General features: G+C 42.5%; 1 pseudogene; it reads left to right on the forward strand.

The window, feature by feature from the left end:
• The first annotated feature begins 10,417 nt into the window (after positions 1-10,417).
• Positions 10,418-11,709, forward strand: LOC119520107 (annotated as a pseudogene).
• Positions 11,710-16,160: the final 4,451 nt, after the last annotated feature.

The following is a 16,160-nucleotide window of genomic DNA, read 5'->3' on the forward strand; positions in this document are numbered from 1 at the left end:
TATACCCATGTTGATGCCTTAATCTGGACATTTTCATGGCTTTCAGACTGTAAATTTGTAAGCAAATGAACCCCCTTTATAAAAGCCAACCCATTTCTGGTATTTTGCATAACAGCAGCATTAGCAAACTGGAACAGTCCCCAAGAGTCCTACCCCCTGAGGTGCACAGTGTGTGCCACTCCCTCTCATTAACCCTGGGTGGGACCCCTGTGTGTGCTGGGACACCGCTCCTGTGATCACCTTACCAACCAGTTGACTTTGATAAGCCAGAGGGGGATACTCCTGTGTGGGTCTGGCCTACAAACCATCCCAATCAGAGGGGCCTTCAAAAGAAGTCACCAAGATGGTCCAGCTGGCCTGAAAAAAAGCAAACATCCCTATTGTACACCACTGACAGGGGGCATGTGGCAAGGAACTGGGGGCAGCCTGCAGGAGCTGAGAGCAGTCCCTGGCCAACAGTCCACCACAAGGAAATGAATTCTGCCACCAAGTGAGCTGAGAAGAGGATGCTGAGCTTCAGATGGGACTCACGGCCCTGGCAGACATCTCGATTTCAGCCTGGTGAGACCCTGACAAGCCAAACCCAACCTCCTGACCCAGAGAAACTGTGGAATGACACACTTGTGTCATTTTGAGCGGTGAAATGCATGGTTATTTGTTATGCAGCAATAGAAGACAAATGTGGGTGCACTCAGTTATTAAGAAGACTGTCCATAAATGATGATTTTCTTAATTGGAGACATTTTTTAAAAGTGGGAGGAAGTTCATCCAGATCTACCTGTGAGCAGCTAAGAGTCAGCCAGAAAGGTCATTGCAAATTCTCTACCTGGAAATCAACAGATTTACCAGGAGCCCCTTTTGTCATCCCCTATCCCAGACATCCTTCCCCACTCATCAAGAAAGTGAGATTTGGTGAGAATCTCCTACATTTCAGGCTTTCTCCTGGACAGGCATGAGTTTGTGTCCATGGTGCTCATGAAGGCAAGTTTTAGAATAGGAGGCGCTCACAGGACTGATTATAATACGTGACCCTTAGCATGTCTCAGCCCTCCTGTGTAGTTCTGGAACTCTCCAGAGGAGTCTCACAGGCATTAACTAATAGGATCGCAGGGCTGGTGACAGGTGCTTTCCGTTTTCCTTGCTCAGTGACGTCTGTTCATTAATCTTCTGATGGCATTTTAGCCTCCTCCTTCTCCTCCTCCTCCTCCTCCTCCTTCTTCTCCCTCTCTTTCTCTCTCTCCCTCCCTCCTTTCCCCCCACCCCACCCCACCCCCACCCCCCATCTCACACACACACACACACATTTAAAAATCAGACCTGAGTTCACAGCATCCTGGACCAGGAGACAAACACAAGTGAGAAGCACCACGATGTCCTCAGAGCCTCTCTCTCCCTCTGATTTTGGCCCAAGGTTGTCTGCGTGACACTCGTTCTTCACGATGAGCTCTTTCCCAGCAGACTGCTCCATCCCTTGAACATACTGATTCCTCTCCACCCCAAAACTCACCAGACTTGACCAACATGCCTAAATCTAATAAGGAGCACGCCCTGTTTTGTCTCAAACTTGGATCCCTCTACACTCACGTAATCCGGCTAATCCTCACAACAACCCCAGGAAAGTGGTCACCGAAAACCGTGACTTCACAATCTCCTCTTTCAGGGAGCGACAAATCCCTCAGGGATTATGTGTGCCAGCTGGTGTTTCCTACCGAGGGACATCACAGATTATCGGAGATCAGGACGAGCACAGCAGTGAGCCTGGCTGCTAAAGGCAGGGGCAGCGGGCGGGTAACCGGGAAGGGATGGAGCTTGTTGGGTGGACAGGGAAGAGAACCAACTGGGCAGCGGCACGTGGAGAAACCAAGCCTGAGAACACAGAATGGGAACGAGAACAGATCATGGAGTTCACGAAGTGATCTGCCAACGCACTTCACCTGTGTGACACAGACTTTCAGGAAGACAGAAATTATGAAAAAACGCATCATAGACTCCAGTGCTTTGGTTCCATACGCTTAACCTTTGTCAGCTTGATTAAAATGATCTATTAAAAAAAAAATACCATGGAGCCCGAAGATTCCATTGAAGTATCCAAGTTAATTAACTTGATAAATTTCAGCCTCTCTCTGGGCAGTGGTAGACATTGGCAGGCCCTGAGAAAATACAACATTACTTTTCCCCAAGGAAATTCCAGTAATCAAAAGCCATTAACCTATGTCCTTTCAAAGTCTAAAACTTACTGAAGAACAGAGATGATTCCTTTCTTGCTCGAAAGTAAAAATCCTTGGCGCACACGTTGACTCAGCTGGGCACAAAAAAAGTCATGGCCTAAAAACGGAGAAGCACATAAACAGAAAGGATCTTTTTGCCATCTTAAAAAGTAGGGGTGACCAAAGGCTTAGGATGAGGAAAAGAAAGAGAGAGAATTTCTCAGACAGGCAATTTAGAGACTATGTTTTGGAGGGTTTTTTAAAAAGCAGCTTGGACCATATCTATTTTTAAATTAATGACATATGCTTGATCAAAAATGCTAAAATGCTATTTCCAACAAATTGCACAGATAATTAAATCTGATTTCAATGATGTTTGAAATAACAGCAATAAATCTTTATGGCTTCTGGTACTCAATCCATACTGAAAAATTTCATTTAAATTTTATTTTAATATAGATTTTTCTCATCTCAATGACTTTTATGATTTTAGTTAAATAAGGCTATGTCTGTGAAAACAAAGTGGGAAAGAAGAAAATTATTTGGTGAACTTGAGTATTTTAAAAATGGGTTTGCCCTACTTATACATAATGCTATTTCAATTCTTCACCATTTTTCCTTTTGTGGATTCGGTGTTTATATAGTCAATTCCTACCCATCAAGTTTCAGAATTAATGACTTATGATTAATTCCCATACTCATAATGTGGATCGAATAATTTTAATAAATGCATAATTTAACAAACAACACCAAAATCTAAATTGGGGATGGGGTGTGGGGAGGTAATGGCAAGTCAATCATTTAAATGGATATTTGGAAAAAAAAAGAACTGCTGTTGAAAAACATAGTAGTCCAGGGATAAACATTAGCTCCTAAATTATATCTCCAAAAAAAAAAAGCACTTTGTACAGAAATTCATTTCTGTTATTTCTTTTGACCCTCTCATATACTCAAAGATGCAGGTAAAAGTTACTAAGGTATCTTGGAGATGTAACTTGACTTCCCAAGGGCCCATATCCAGTGAAAAAAATTTTGATTGGGACTCCTGTTTTCTGAACCCAGCACTAGTTCCACTATGCTGTATTTGAAGTAAAATTGTTTCCAATAGAAATATTCAATCCCTACCCCACCACCATCACCACCCACAATAATAAGTTGTGTTGCTATTATCTGGCTAGTTCAGCAAAATTAATTTTAGAATGACATTTCTATAACATTACTTCACTTTTACACTTTATTTCAGGGGTCAACAAACTTTTTCTGTAAAGATCCACAAAGTAAATATTTTCAGGTCATGAAGTCTGTTTCAGCTACACAATCTGCCATGGACAAGACATAAATGAATGAGTTGACTGTGTTCCAATAAAACTTTATTTACAAAATCAAGTGGTGGGCTGGATTTGGGCCGTGTGCTGTAGTTTGCTCACCCCTGCTTTGTTTGCCACATATGGTGAAGTTTATGTTATGAGTGAAAATATTATGTGCTTATTCACATTTATATTTTGACACCCACATACTTTCAAGAAAAGATTTAGAATCGCTTGCAATAAATCCTCATTTGCAAATGTACGAAATACTTGAAGTGATCTGAAACTATTCAGGGGCAGCAGGAAAACACATGACTGAACAGTTTTGTTTTGTTTTTTTTCAAAAAACATGGAGATTGTATATGCTTCAACATCAAACAAGGGGTGAATTGAGCCTGAGATTTGGCCCTGAGTCTCCTGGTAGACTAAGCCAAAAGCTCCCACCTCCATTCTTCAGGGGATATAAAATTCTTCCTGGCACCCTATTTCAAGAAGTTAGTCTCATATGCCCTGACATGGAAGATGGGGAGTTTTATATGGGCAATCTCTTTAGCAGAAGTACTACTGAAAACACAGATTAAGCCCCAGAAAAATCCTAGGATATTATATTAAATCTCAGTTGGGGCAAACATTTCTAGGGAGAACCAAGCTAAGCTAGAACTCTCGTTCTCTGCTCAATGTCATAAGGGTAGAACCTGCAGGATTTGCATATCCTCCAGGCCCTAGTTTCTAGACCCCTGAAAGCAACCGAGTGACCGAGAATATGTGAAGTCACGAAATGAATAAGGGGCTTCTTCCTGCAGTATCAATTTTATGTCAAGATTTTAGAGATAGGAAAATAGTACATTTGTACTAGTTTAAGTGCTCATAAATGAGGGAGTGGAATGCAAAATTTAGACAATTTCTCAACTCAATCTCCAGACTTCATAAAAAAACAACATCATGTTGTGGTAAAGAGCACATGTTCAAAATTCAGCATATCTGAGTGCAAATTCTGGTTTCCTTGTAAAGCCTTGAGGACATTACATTTCCTCCTGGGACCTAGTTCACTGATTTGTACAAAGGACCTTAATAATATCCTCAAGGTTATTATCTGCTTTGTACTATGAGTGACTTAGTCCTTACCAGACAATTTGTCACAGTGGTCTTATATAGCTCCTCAGCTCTCTCGAAAGCCCTCTGAGTGTGGGCATCCAACCCTCTACATCTTTCTTAGCACTCACTGTTCCTAACAATCCTGAAGTTTTCATTTGCTAAAGCTGGTAATATACCAGAAATGGGCTGACTTTTATAGTGGGGATTTATTAGTTTACAAGCTTACAGTTCTGAGGATTTGAAAATGTCCAAATCAAGGCATCAGTAGGCGATGCTTTCTCCCCAAAGACTGGCTACCGGAGATCTGGGACTCCTCTGTCACATGGCCAGGAACATGGTGGTGTCTGCTTGTCTCTCCCTTCTCTTTCCGGCTTCACTTCTTTCAGCTTCTTGCTTCCATGGCTTTCTCTCTAAGCTTCTGTGTCTTTCTCTCTCTCTCATCTTCTTATAAAGGACTCCAGTAAGAGGATTAAGACCCATCTGGAGCACAGCCCAACTGAAATAACCTAATCAAAATGTCCCACCCACTATAGATCTACACCCACAAGAATGGATTAGCTTAAAGAACATGATCTTCTGGGGTCCGTAAAACCTCCAAACAATCACACTTGGGAACAGACTTCCTACTCAATAAGTAATTGACTGGCATTTCTAAATATCAAGATACTGGGGATAATAAACATCTCTCTGTGTCTCTGCTTTATCTGTGAGTTACTTCCCCCCAAAATATTCTTGAGCTTGTTTTGAAGGGCCACTAGACCACATGTACTGATTTGGAATGAACCAATCAGTAAATGTTTATTGAATGACCCCTGTCTTCCCAACCAGCAGAGATTCTGAGAAAATGGTTAAACATCACACTTGACATTTTAAAAAGATGAAATCAGGTCTGAATTATTTTCCATGTTGAAGGAGAAATTAAATAATTCATAGCACTAAACCACTGTTGTTTGAACAAACATTATCTGTCAGGAGTACAGTGCTGTCTGTGGTAGGTCATGAATTTGCATTCTTGGCAACTAAGCCACCTATTTCTTTAAAAGTATCAGGTTCTTACAGAACACTAAGTTTTTAAAAAAGACTCAGCTTCAGAATAAAACCACTGGTGTGGTTTTATTTTTAGCCTTAATCACCCACATTACCTAATTCCTTTATGCTTAATTATTTATTCAATTTTAAAATGTTATTTATTTCTTGACTACTAGGCTTAGAGTCCCTACCTTCAAAAAGCTGGTATCCTAGTGAGGGAATATTCAGAGTGAGTAAGTGATTATTATTCAAAGCAGAGCAGGGTAAATATCACAAGAGAGGCCAAAGGTTCTAGTGTGGAAAAGCAGAAGTTTTCCAATCAGACAAAATGGATCATCAAATCCCCACTCTCCACTTTTCTGCTGAGAGAACTTGGAAAAGTTGTTTATTCTCTCTAAGTTTTAGTTTCCTCACCTGTAAAATGTTAATAAGAGTATCCACCGTGCGTGATTGACTGTGATAAGGATTGTGTGATAATGCACTGAAAGTGCCTGATGCAATGAAGTCTTTATATGATGAAATAATTACAATAAATGAAAAGCTGTGGCAATTTAGAGTAGGATAGGAAGATCATAAAACATACACCATCTTTTAAATAAAAACCCACTGTGTGTAATTTTATTATGCAATTTTTCTACCAGAATCAAAGTACAAATTCAGATTTTAATGTGTAGGTCAAAATGTGGTTGTAAGATTTTATTTACGTATCTTAAGTGGGCATTTCTCTTTACGTGCAATTATGAATAGTTACGTTTTTCTCAGCCCAAAGCCTTTCAGAATCATTGCAAATTAAAAGTTATGAATGCTTTCAAAAGCCCACAAATGAATCACGTGGCTCACAGCCCAGCCTTCAAACATCAAGCATTTGGAAAAAAACGTCTAGAGACAGCAACCAGGTGCTTTTGTAAAACAGCCAGAGGTCTTGAAATAACAGATCCCTGCTCTGTTCCCTGACCTTCCCATGCTCTGGGTTTCCACCCTCTTCAGTCCTCAAAATATGTCTTCCTCTTAGTCTCTGCCACTGCCCAAACCTACACACACACAAGAGGGAGAGAAAGTGCTTTCTATGTCCTCTCTCAGTGTTCTTTACCATGGGAGAATGGTTCCAAACTTCCTATGTGCTTTTCCTATTTTTTAGCCTTCAGGTCTTCAGTTGTCTCAAACCTCTTAATAGTCTTGCCCAATTATTTTTGTTAAACTCTGGTTAGGATTGGAGATATCTTGATTTCCTTCTTTCTGTGGCCCATTGGCCCATTCGATGTTAGTGTACACACACACATACACGTGCGTGTTGCACAAACACACATACGTACACTCACACAGCCATCCCAGGTTCTTTCCAGAATGCTCCACCACCACGATCACAGCTGCCAGTTAGATGGAAGATAGGGTGGTCTGGACTCAGGAAATCTCTGTCCTACAAAAAAGCAGAGAAAGCAGAAGCTCTTTCATCTTTTGAATTTCAGAAGCATGACCCTAAGGGAAACCAGAAGCACCCAGGTCAGAGAAAAAATATTTGGGGAAATATGTAAGAAGACAGAACAATGCTTTCTACCCCTTGACCCGAAAATTACTTGAGTGTTGAGAGAAAAATCAAGAAGTGTGGCTATGGGCAGGTGTCTGAGAAAGAGTCTCTCCTCTACTACATACCCCAGGCTGAGCCCCAGGGATGAGAAAAATGTCAAAAGGCCAGACAGGCTGGTGGGAGGCAGAGCAGAAAGACTTGTGCCTCCTCTGCCAAATGGAGCATTAGGAAGTTGGGTGACCCCAAAAGAGAAATGGTGCATCATATGTCTAGGCAAACAGAGCTCAGAGAGTTTCCTGAGCTGCAGTAAGTTTCCAGAGAGCAGAATGATTCTTATGCTGTCTCCAGTGGTGGGAGAGTATCAACAGGTTTTAAACTGGGGACCCCATGGTCAAGCAACCAGCACTGTCAGAGCAGTCATCATCTCATGGGGTGCAAGTTTGGACATGTGATACCAAGGGTCAAATACAGTTCTCTAAAGCCTTGTCACTAGTAAAGCTCACTCCCACTCTCCCCCGAGACTCAGATGCAGTTTAACCAATTGGTTAAATTGGTTAAATTTCTATAAGTCTAATAGACTAATAGAAATTCATTGAATTTTAGACAAATTAAATAGGTTACTTTTCTTGATAACTGAGATTGTAATCTGGAATTTGTAGCCACTGCATGTATTCCTCAGTTACTCCCAATTCTGAGAACAGTAAGAACAGGGAGTAATGAGTAGAGAACAGGCTGGAATATAAACAGTACCTCCAAATTTGCAAGTCCGCTGACAACAACACTTTGGAAACAAGAAGCACTGTAGCCTCTGCCCAGCACCTGTTGCCTTGCTGTGTCTGGTTTACCCTGAGTTACTGAGAAACAGCCTCCGGAGAAGCAGCATCTGAAGACGAGAAAGTTGTGGCACTGATTAGGGATCGCTGATGGTGGCTAGACTGTAGAGCATGGCTGACTCTGCAGTAGGATGGAGAGGTGAACTTGGAAGCCTTTGAAGATGGCCTTGTACAGTTGAATCTCCCAGGTCCTCATACCAGCTGCCCCAGTTCAACCATTACTCTGAAAAAGGGAATTCTGAACATGCTGCATTTTTATATTCCAGAAGCAGAAGATGTAGAACAGGCAATGAGTGATGAATCAGAAGAAAAGGAAGCAAACTCACCTTTTTTTTTTTTAATTTAGCTTTACTGAGGTTTTTTCACATACCATACAATCACCCATGGTGTACAATCAACTGTTCACAGTACCATCTTATAGTTGTGCATTCGTCACTCCAATCTATTTTTGAACATTTTCCTTACACCAGAATCAGAATAAGAATAAAAAAGAAAAAGAAAAAAAGAACACCCAAACCCACCCCCCATCCCACCCTATTTTTCATTTAGGTTTTGTCTCCATTTTTCTACTCATCCATCCACACACTGGATAAAGGGAGTATGATCCACAAGGTTTTCACAATCACACTGTCACCCCTTGTAAGCTACATTGTTACACAATCATCTTCAAGAGTCAAGGCTACTGGATTGAAGTTTGGTAGTTTCAGTTATTTACTTCTAGCTATTCTAATATATTAAAACCTAAAAAGTGTTATCTATGTAGTGCGTAAGAATGTCCACCAGAGTGAACTCTCAACTCCATTTGAAATCTCTCAGCCACTCAAGCTTTATTTCATTTCATTTCGCATCCCCCTTTTGGTCAAGAGGATGTCCTCCATCCCACAATGCTGGGTCCAGAATCATCATGGGGAGTCATATCCTGCGTTGCCAGGGAGATTTACACCCCTGGGGGTCAGATCCCACATAGGGGGGAGGGCAGTGAGATCACCTGCCAAGGTGGCTTAGTTAGAGAGAGAAAGGCCATATCTGAGCAACGAAGAGGCACTCAGGGGGAGACTCTTAGGCATGATTATAAATAGGTTTAGCCTCTCCTTGCAGCAACAAGCTTCATAGGGGCCAGCCCCAAGACAGAGGGCTCAGCACATCAAGCCATCAGTGCCTGTTCTAGTTTGCTAATGCTGCTGGAATGCAAAACACTAGAAATGGATCGGCTTTTATAAAAGGGGGTTTATTTGGTTACACAGTTATAGTCTCAAGGCCATAAAGTGTCCAAGGTAATGCATCAACAATCGGGTACCTTCACTGGAGGATGGCCAATGGTGTCCGGAAAACCTCTGTTAGCTGGGAAGGCACCATGGCTGGCGTCTGCTCCAGAGTTCTAGTTTCAAAATGTCTTTCTCCCAGGATGTTCCTCTCTAGGCTTCAGCTCCTCAAAAATGTCACTCTTAGTTGCTCTTGGGGCATTTGTCCTCTCTTAGCTTCTCTGGAGCAAAAGTCTGCTTTCAAAGGCTATCTCCAAAATGTCTCTGTAAGCTGAAGCTCCTCTCTCAGTTCCAGTGAGTTCTTCAAAGTGTCCCTCTTGGCTGTAGCTCCTCTTCAAAATGTCACCCTCAACTGCACTGAGTTCCTTCTGTTTGCCAGCTCATTTATATGGCTCCAGTGATTTAATTTAGACCCACCATGAATGCGCAGGCCAACACCTCCATGGAAATTATCCAGTCAGAGTCATCACCCAAAGTTGAGTGGGTCACATCTCCATGGAAACACTCAAAAGAATTGCAGTCCAATCAACACTAATATGTCTGCCCACATAAGATTGCATCAAAGGTAATGGTGTTTTGGGGGACATAATACATTCAAACTGGCACAGTCCCCAATGGCAAACTCACCTTTGAAGTAACCTGGGCTTTCTTTGGACACAATAATTGGACTTCTTGATATTATAAACCAAGCTTTTATTATTATTCTGCTAAAGAAGTTGAGGATTAATAAAATATGCCACTTTCTTCATACAAATATATATATGCATGTATAATTTTTTAAGTGCCAACAGATCTAATGCTTGGCCTAGAATCCTTCCTAGACCCCACCGTGGCTCATCAGATTGCAGTATAGGAGCAAGTTTCACTGCCCAAGGCCATCCATCAGCTATAGATGTGGGTCCTCCCTCTTGCATCTTACCTCTCTCCCTTTGTCTTCTAACACACTCTCCTATCTCTCCTCTTTCTTAACTATCAAAAACACATTTTGCCTCAAAATACCCTTTCAGCCATCCATAAAAATGATATAGACTCACGTCAAATTTCTCTGCTCAGACAGAAGTGCAGGTGGCGGTTCCAGAGCCAGATCCCAAGCCTGACCCTAAGCCCCAGCTGGGAGTAGATCTCACGGGTTCCATGGGGATGGCTGGGCCTGGCCATGATGGTGACCCAGTGGGGAGGTCTCCTTCCCCTTGGCTCCATGCTCAGCCTGTCCTGCCTGGTGCTGTCCTTGGTGCTGCTTGTGCAGCTTTCAGACACCGCCAAGAATTTCAAGGATGTCTGGTGTAAATGCATCTGTCCTCCTTATAAAGATAATTCTGGGCATATTTATAATAAGAACATATCCCAGAAAGATTGTGGTTGCCTCCATGTTGTGGATCCCATGCTGTGCGGAGGACTGACATAGAAGCATACTATCTGCGTTGTGAATGCAAGTGTGAGGAAAGAAGCTCTGTTACAATAGAGGCTACCATTATAATTTATCTCTCCATTTGGGGCCTTCTACTTTTACACATGGTGTACTGGTTTGTATAGATTATGTCCCCCAAAAAAAGGCATGTTCTTTGGTGCAATCTTGTGGGGGGCAGACATATTACTGTCGATTAAGTTGGAACATTTGGATTAGGTTGTTTCCGTGGAGATGTGACCCACCCAACTGTGAGTGATAACTCTGATTAGATAATTTCCACAGAGGCGTGTCCCCGCCCATTCAGCGTGGGCTTTGATCGGTTTACTAGAGCACTATATAAGCTCAGACAGAAGGAGCAAGCTTGCTACAGCCAATAGGGACACATTGAAGAATGCACAGGAGCTGAGAGAGGAGCTGCAGCTTACAGAGACATTTTGGAGATGGCCTTTGAAAGCCAACTTTTGCTCCAGAGAAGATAAAAGAGGACAAACACCCCAAGAGCAACTGAGAGTGGCATTTTGGAGAGAAGCTGCAGTCTAGAGAGGAACGTCCTGGGAGAAAGCCATTTTGAAACAGAACTCTGGGGCAGATGCCAGCCACATGCCTTCCCAGCTAACAGAGGTTATACGGACGCCATTGGCCATCCTCCAGTGAAGGTACCCGATTGCTGGTGTGTTACCTTGGACACTTTATGGCCTTAAGACTATAACTGTGTAACCAAATAAACCCCCTTTTATAAAAGCCAATCCATTTCTGGTATTTTTTTCATCCTGGCAGCATTAGCAAACCGGAAGACATAGTATATCTTACTCTGGTTGAGCCTGAACTGAAGAGACACCTCTTTGGGCACTCACAGTTGATACAGAGTGATGATGACATTGGGGATCACCAGCCTTTTGCAAATGCCCATGATGTGTTTGTTGGCCTGATCCCACAGTCGAGCCAATGTGCTGAACAAGGTAGAGAATGCCCAGCAGCACTGGAAACTTCAAGTTCAAGAGCAGCAAAAATCCATCTTTGACCACCATGTTGTCCCCAGCTAACTGGAAATCAAAGTCAAGATGACTAGAAAGATACAAGGCAGACAACTGGAAAGAATTGACTGAGTTTTCCTGGATTTTATGTTAACAACCTTGTTGATTTCACACAACTCTCTCTGGAAGATTAAAAACTGGAAGTAAAAACGTGCTTGATATTTTTTTTTCTTGTTAAAGTATTAATGGAGACATTTTTTAAAAGTACACATCTCAAAAGTCAGCCAATAAACCTTTTCCTATTTATAACTTTTACTAATAAAAATGAATCTGCCTGTAATTATCCTGAAGTCCTTTACCTGGAATAAGCACTCTTTTTCACCACACGGTTTTAACTTGGATTTCAAGATGATTTTCAGGTGGCTGGTTTTGTTTTTGCTTTTGTTTATTTGGGGTTGTGGGGGTGGAGGGGTTGGTGGTGGTGCATGTGTGGGAAGTGTTTAACACAAGTTGCTTCACTAAACAAACTTTGTAAATAGTCTTTACCTCCTGTTTGCAAGTTTCATTTATATTTTGCAGCATAGCCAGCCTCATCAAGGCACAGACTTACCCTTTTGAATTTTGCACTGACTATATTAACAGGCAAATGGTTGGCCTGTGGCTGCACTTCATGGTAAACTGGTTCTGAAATGCCTGATGGCTATGCACAAAATGCAGTTTCTTCACATACTGCAGTGTCTGATGCAATGCATCCTAGAACAAACTGGCCATTTGCTAGTTTACTCTAATGACTAAACTTACAGTCTTGGTGTGTGAGACAGTCTTTCTCATCTTCGGTGAGTGTCTTTAAGAGCAAATCCTAAAGACTTGGAAATTTGCAATAGAGGAATTTTCTTTTAAACCTGAGCCTCCCTGGATTGATAATGTACGTGAATTTATCAGCACTTCCAGCTGGGTTGGGAGGTAGCTGTTTGAGCTCTAGTGTATAGCTTTGAACTAAGGCTGAGGCTCTGGGTGTCTCCCTCTGAGAGGTATAACAGTTATTGGATAACTGCTTTTTTTTTTTTTTTGCACCTTCTTTCTAGTCCCCTTTGGAATGTAACAATAAAAATTTTAAAACATCAAAAAAAATTTCTCTACTCAAGTAACCTTTAATGGAATGAGATTTGGGGAAATTTTTTTGTTGTTGTTGTTAATACAGAGTATTAATAAACAGGTAGCTAGATATTGCCTGTGGCAGACTGGAAGATGCCCCCCGAGAGCTGTACCTCCTGATAGTCATGTTCATGCCCTTGAAAAATCTGCTCCCTTTGAACGGGGGATGGACCTAATGACTTCCTTCTAATGAACAGAAAATGATAGGCTGACCCTTCTGAGATTAGGTTACAGAGAGATGTTGGTTTCCATCTTCCTTGCCTCTTACTTTCTCACTGCTCACTCGGAGGGGAGCCAGCTTTCCATGTTGCAAGCTGCTCCGTGGAGAGCCTTGCATGGCAAAGAGCCGAGGACAGCCTCCTGCCAACAGCCAGTGAGGAAACAAATCCTGCCAGCAACCATGTGAATCAGATTGGAAGCAGATCCTCCCCCATCCGAGCCTTCAGATGAGACCACAGCCCCAGCTGACACCTCAATTGCGTAGACAAAGTTTCCCAGCTCAGCTGCACCCAGATTCCCAAACTACAGAAACTGTGAGATAATAAGTGTTTGTTATTTGAAGCCATTAAGTTTGGGGGTAATTTGTTAAACAACAATAGTAAGACATTTTCTTTAAAAATATAATATCAAATCCCCCCTAATTTGGGGAAAGAATTGTCTTTTATTTATTCACTTAATTTTTACTCAGTAAGAAATTTTGTGAACTGCTCATTAAAAAGCTAAATTTAGCCTCTCCTATTTAAATCCACCTTTTCTATTTTTCTCCCCTGCTTATAACAGGGCCTTAATACACCCTGTCTGTGTTTTATGAATTTTACATTTTTAATTCTTAAAATGAAAGGAAAAACAAGAACAGCTGAAGCTATTTCCCCTGCGTGAACCACTCATGCTGTTTAAACAGAGAACAACATTCTCCCTCAATCTCAACTTCGAGCCTCTTGCTCTATCAAGTGTTGCAAAATTATGTTCTTCTCTACATTACCTGTAAAGATTGTCCCTTTTCATAGCTCATGCATTAGCTGTTCTGACAGTGCAATCTCTGCACAAAATACAAAGAACCTGCTATTTGGTAAATTAATGCCTCGGTTACTATGGGTGTATTATGAGATATGATATTTTGCTCATTCCCACCCCACTGGGAGGCTACACAGAGGATCCCTGAACATCTCAACTTATTTCAACCCTAAGTCAAAGCTTTGCTCTAAGTGGCTTCTTTAATATTAGCTATCCAGAGTGATTGTTTTCTGCAAACAGAAGAGAAGTTTTAAACATTGTTCATATAAGAAGATTCCTGAATCAGACTTTCTTTCCACACTAAATATTGTGGGAAACTGAGGCAACTATCTGGAGAGTTCAAGCCCACCCACCCCCCTAAAATCTACTTTTTTCTCAAAGTATCTCAACAATTTATATGATAATATGGAGGAGAGGAGTTTTAATTTAAGCACCCTGGGGTCGTAAATCCTCACCAGCTGCTCCAGAACCCTCTTCCTCCTGAGAGTGAGGGAAAGGATGCTTCTGTCTGATAATACCAGACTTACTCAAGCAGTGTGACTTTCCTAACTTGCACAGGAAGTCACTGCAGGAAGGCTTGCTCCTCCCTCTGCCTGCAAAGCTATTTGCCATCTCCCCACACCCCTGGCTTCCTTTTCAAGTCCTCCCCTCATGAAGAGGCCACCCCTGTCCCCTTACCTAAGCCGCGTCCCTCCCTGCTGCCTGCATTTTCAATCCCCTTATACCGACCTATTTTTCCTGAGACTACCCTTCACTTCCAACAAGTTCATACTTACTGGTTTACTTATGTATTGTTCTAGTTTGCTAATGCTGCAGAATGCAAAACACCAGAGATGGATAGGCTTTTATAAAACGGGGATTTATTTCGCTACACAGTTACAGTCTTAAGGCCACAAAGCGTCCAAGGCAACACATCAGCAATCGGGTACCCTCACCGGAGGATGGCCAATGGCCTCCGGAAAACCTCTGTTAGCTAGGAAGGCAGCTGGCATCTGCTCCAAAGCTCCGGCCTCAAAACGGCTTTCTCCCAGGACGTTCCTCTCCCTCCAGCAAGCTTGCTTCTCTTCAAAACATCACTCCCAGCTGCACTCCCTTTCCTCTTTGAGTCAGCTCATTTATATAGCTCCACCGATCAAGGCCCACCCCGAATGGGTGGGGCCAAGCCTCCATGGGAACATCTCATCAGAATTATCTCCCACAGCTGGGTGGGGCACACTCCAAGCAAATCCAACCAGCACCAAAACTTCTGCCCCACACAAGACTACAAAGATAATGGCATTTGGGGGACACAATACACTCAAACCGGCACATTCCACCCCCTGGAACCCAAAATGACATTATCTTTCCAAATACAATATACATTCATTTCATCACAATATCACAAAAACTTAAATCATTTCAGTAACAAAAGTTAAGTACAAAATCCCATCAAAATCAATTTAGACGTGGTCAGTCCTAAGGCATAATTTTCCTTTAGCTGTGGATCTGTGAACCTAGAACAAGTTATGTGCTTCCAATATACAAAGGAGAGACATTCATAGGATAAACATTTCCATTGCCATAAGGAGAAACAGTAAGGAAAACAGGGTTAACAGGAGCAAAACAGTTCCTAAAACCCACAGGACAAAGTCCATTAGATTTCAAAGTCCGAGAGTCATTTACAGAACAATGTTGCATCCTTGGGGCTTGAGAGAGCGGGAGTCTAACCCTTCCCAAGGGCCTTTTCAGCAGCCCGTTCCTCTCCAAACACTTAGGTGAGTGCTCCAACATTTCCACACATTGGGGAGACCACCTTCTCGGCTCCACCCTCCTCAAACCTCGGGGCAGCTCCCGGATTCCCTTCCATCTCCGGGGCACATGCTCAACCCCTTCAGAACAGTGTGGTGGCAGCCAGGCTCTCCCCAATTCCCTGGAAATGTGCTCCAACCTCTTTGGGACCTGAGGTGGCAAAACTCTTCCAGAGCATCGAGGCGGAAAGCCCGCCCTTGACCTCCAGGGCAAACTCACCCTTTCCATGCATGTGGGCTGCTCCGCTCTCCCAGCCCGAGACCTCCTGACTCCAGACCTCAACCTCCATGGCTCTGTCTTTGAAGAGATTTTTCCTTTAATTTTTTCCTTGTCTGTCTCCTCCAGTCCAGACCGGCAATGGCTCTGTCTATAAAGATCTCGCAAAAATTCTGTTGGCTTTGCATGAAGCATGCAGGGGTCAAAGCCATCAGACAATAGGACTTTCCACAAATCCTTTCTGCTTAACTCCTTTTCCAATCTTGGCTTGTACTGAAATGGCGGCTGGCTTCCATGTTTGGTTATGTCCTCACGTTGGGCTGTAGCTTCTGGGATTCCACCCCCTG

The sequence above is a fragment of the Choloepus didactylus genome, chromosome 24 (assembly GCF_015220235.1).
Source record: "Choloepus didactylus isolate mChoDid1 chromosome 24, mChoDid1.pri, whole genome shotgun sequence".
NCBI lineage: Eukaryota > Metazoa > Chordata > Mammalia > Pilosa > Megalonychidae > Choloepus > Choloepus didactylus.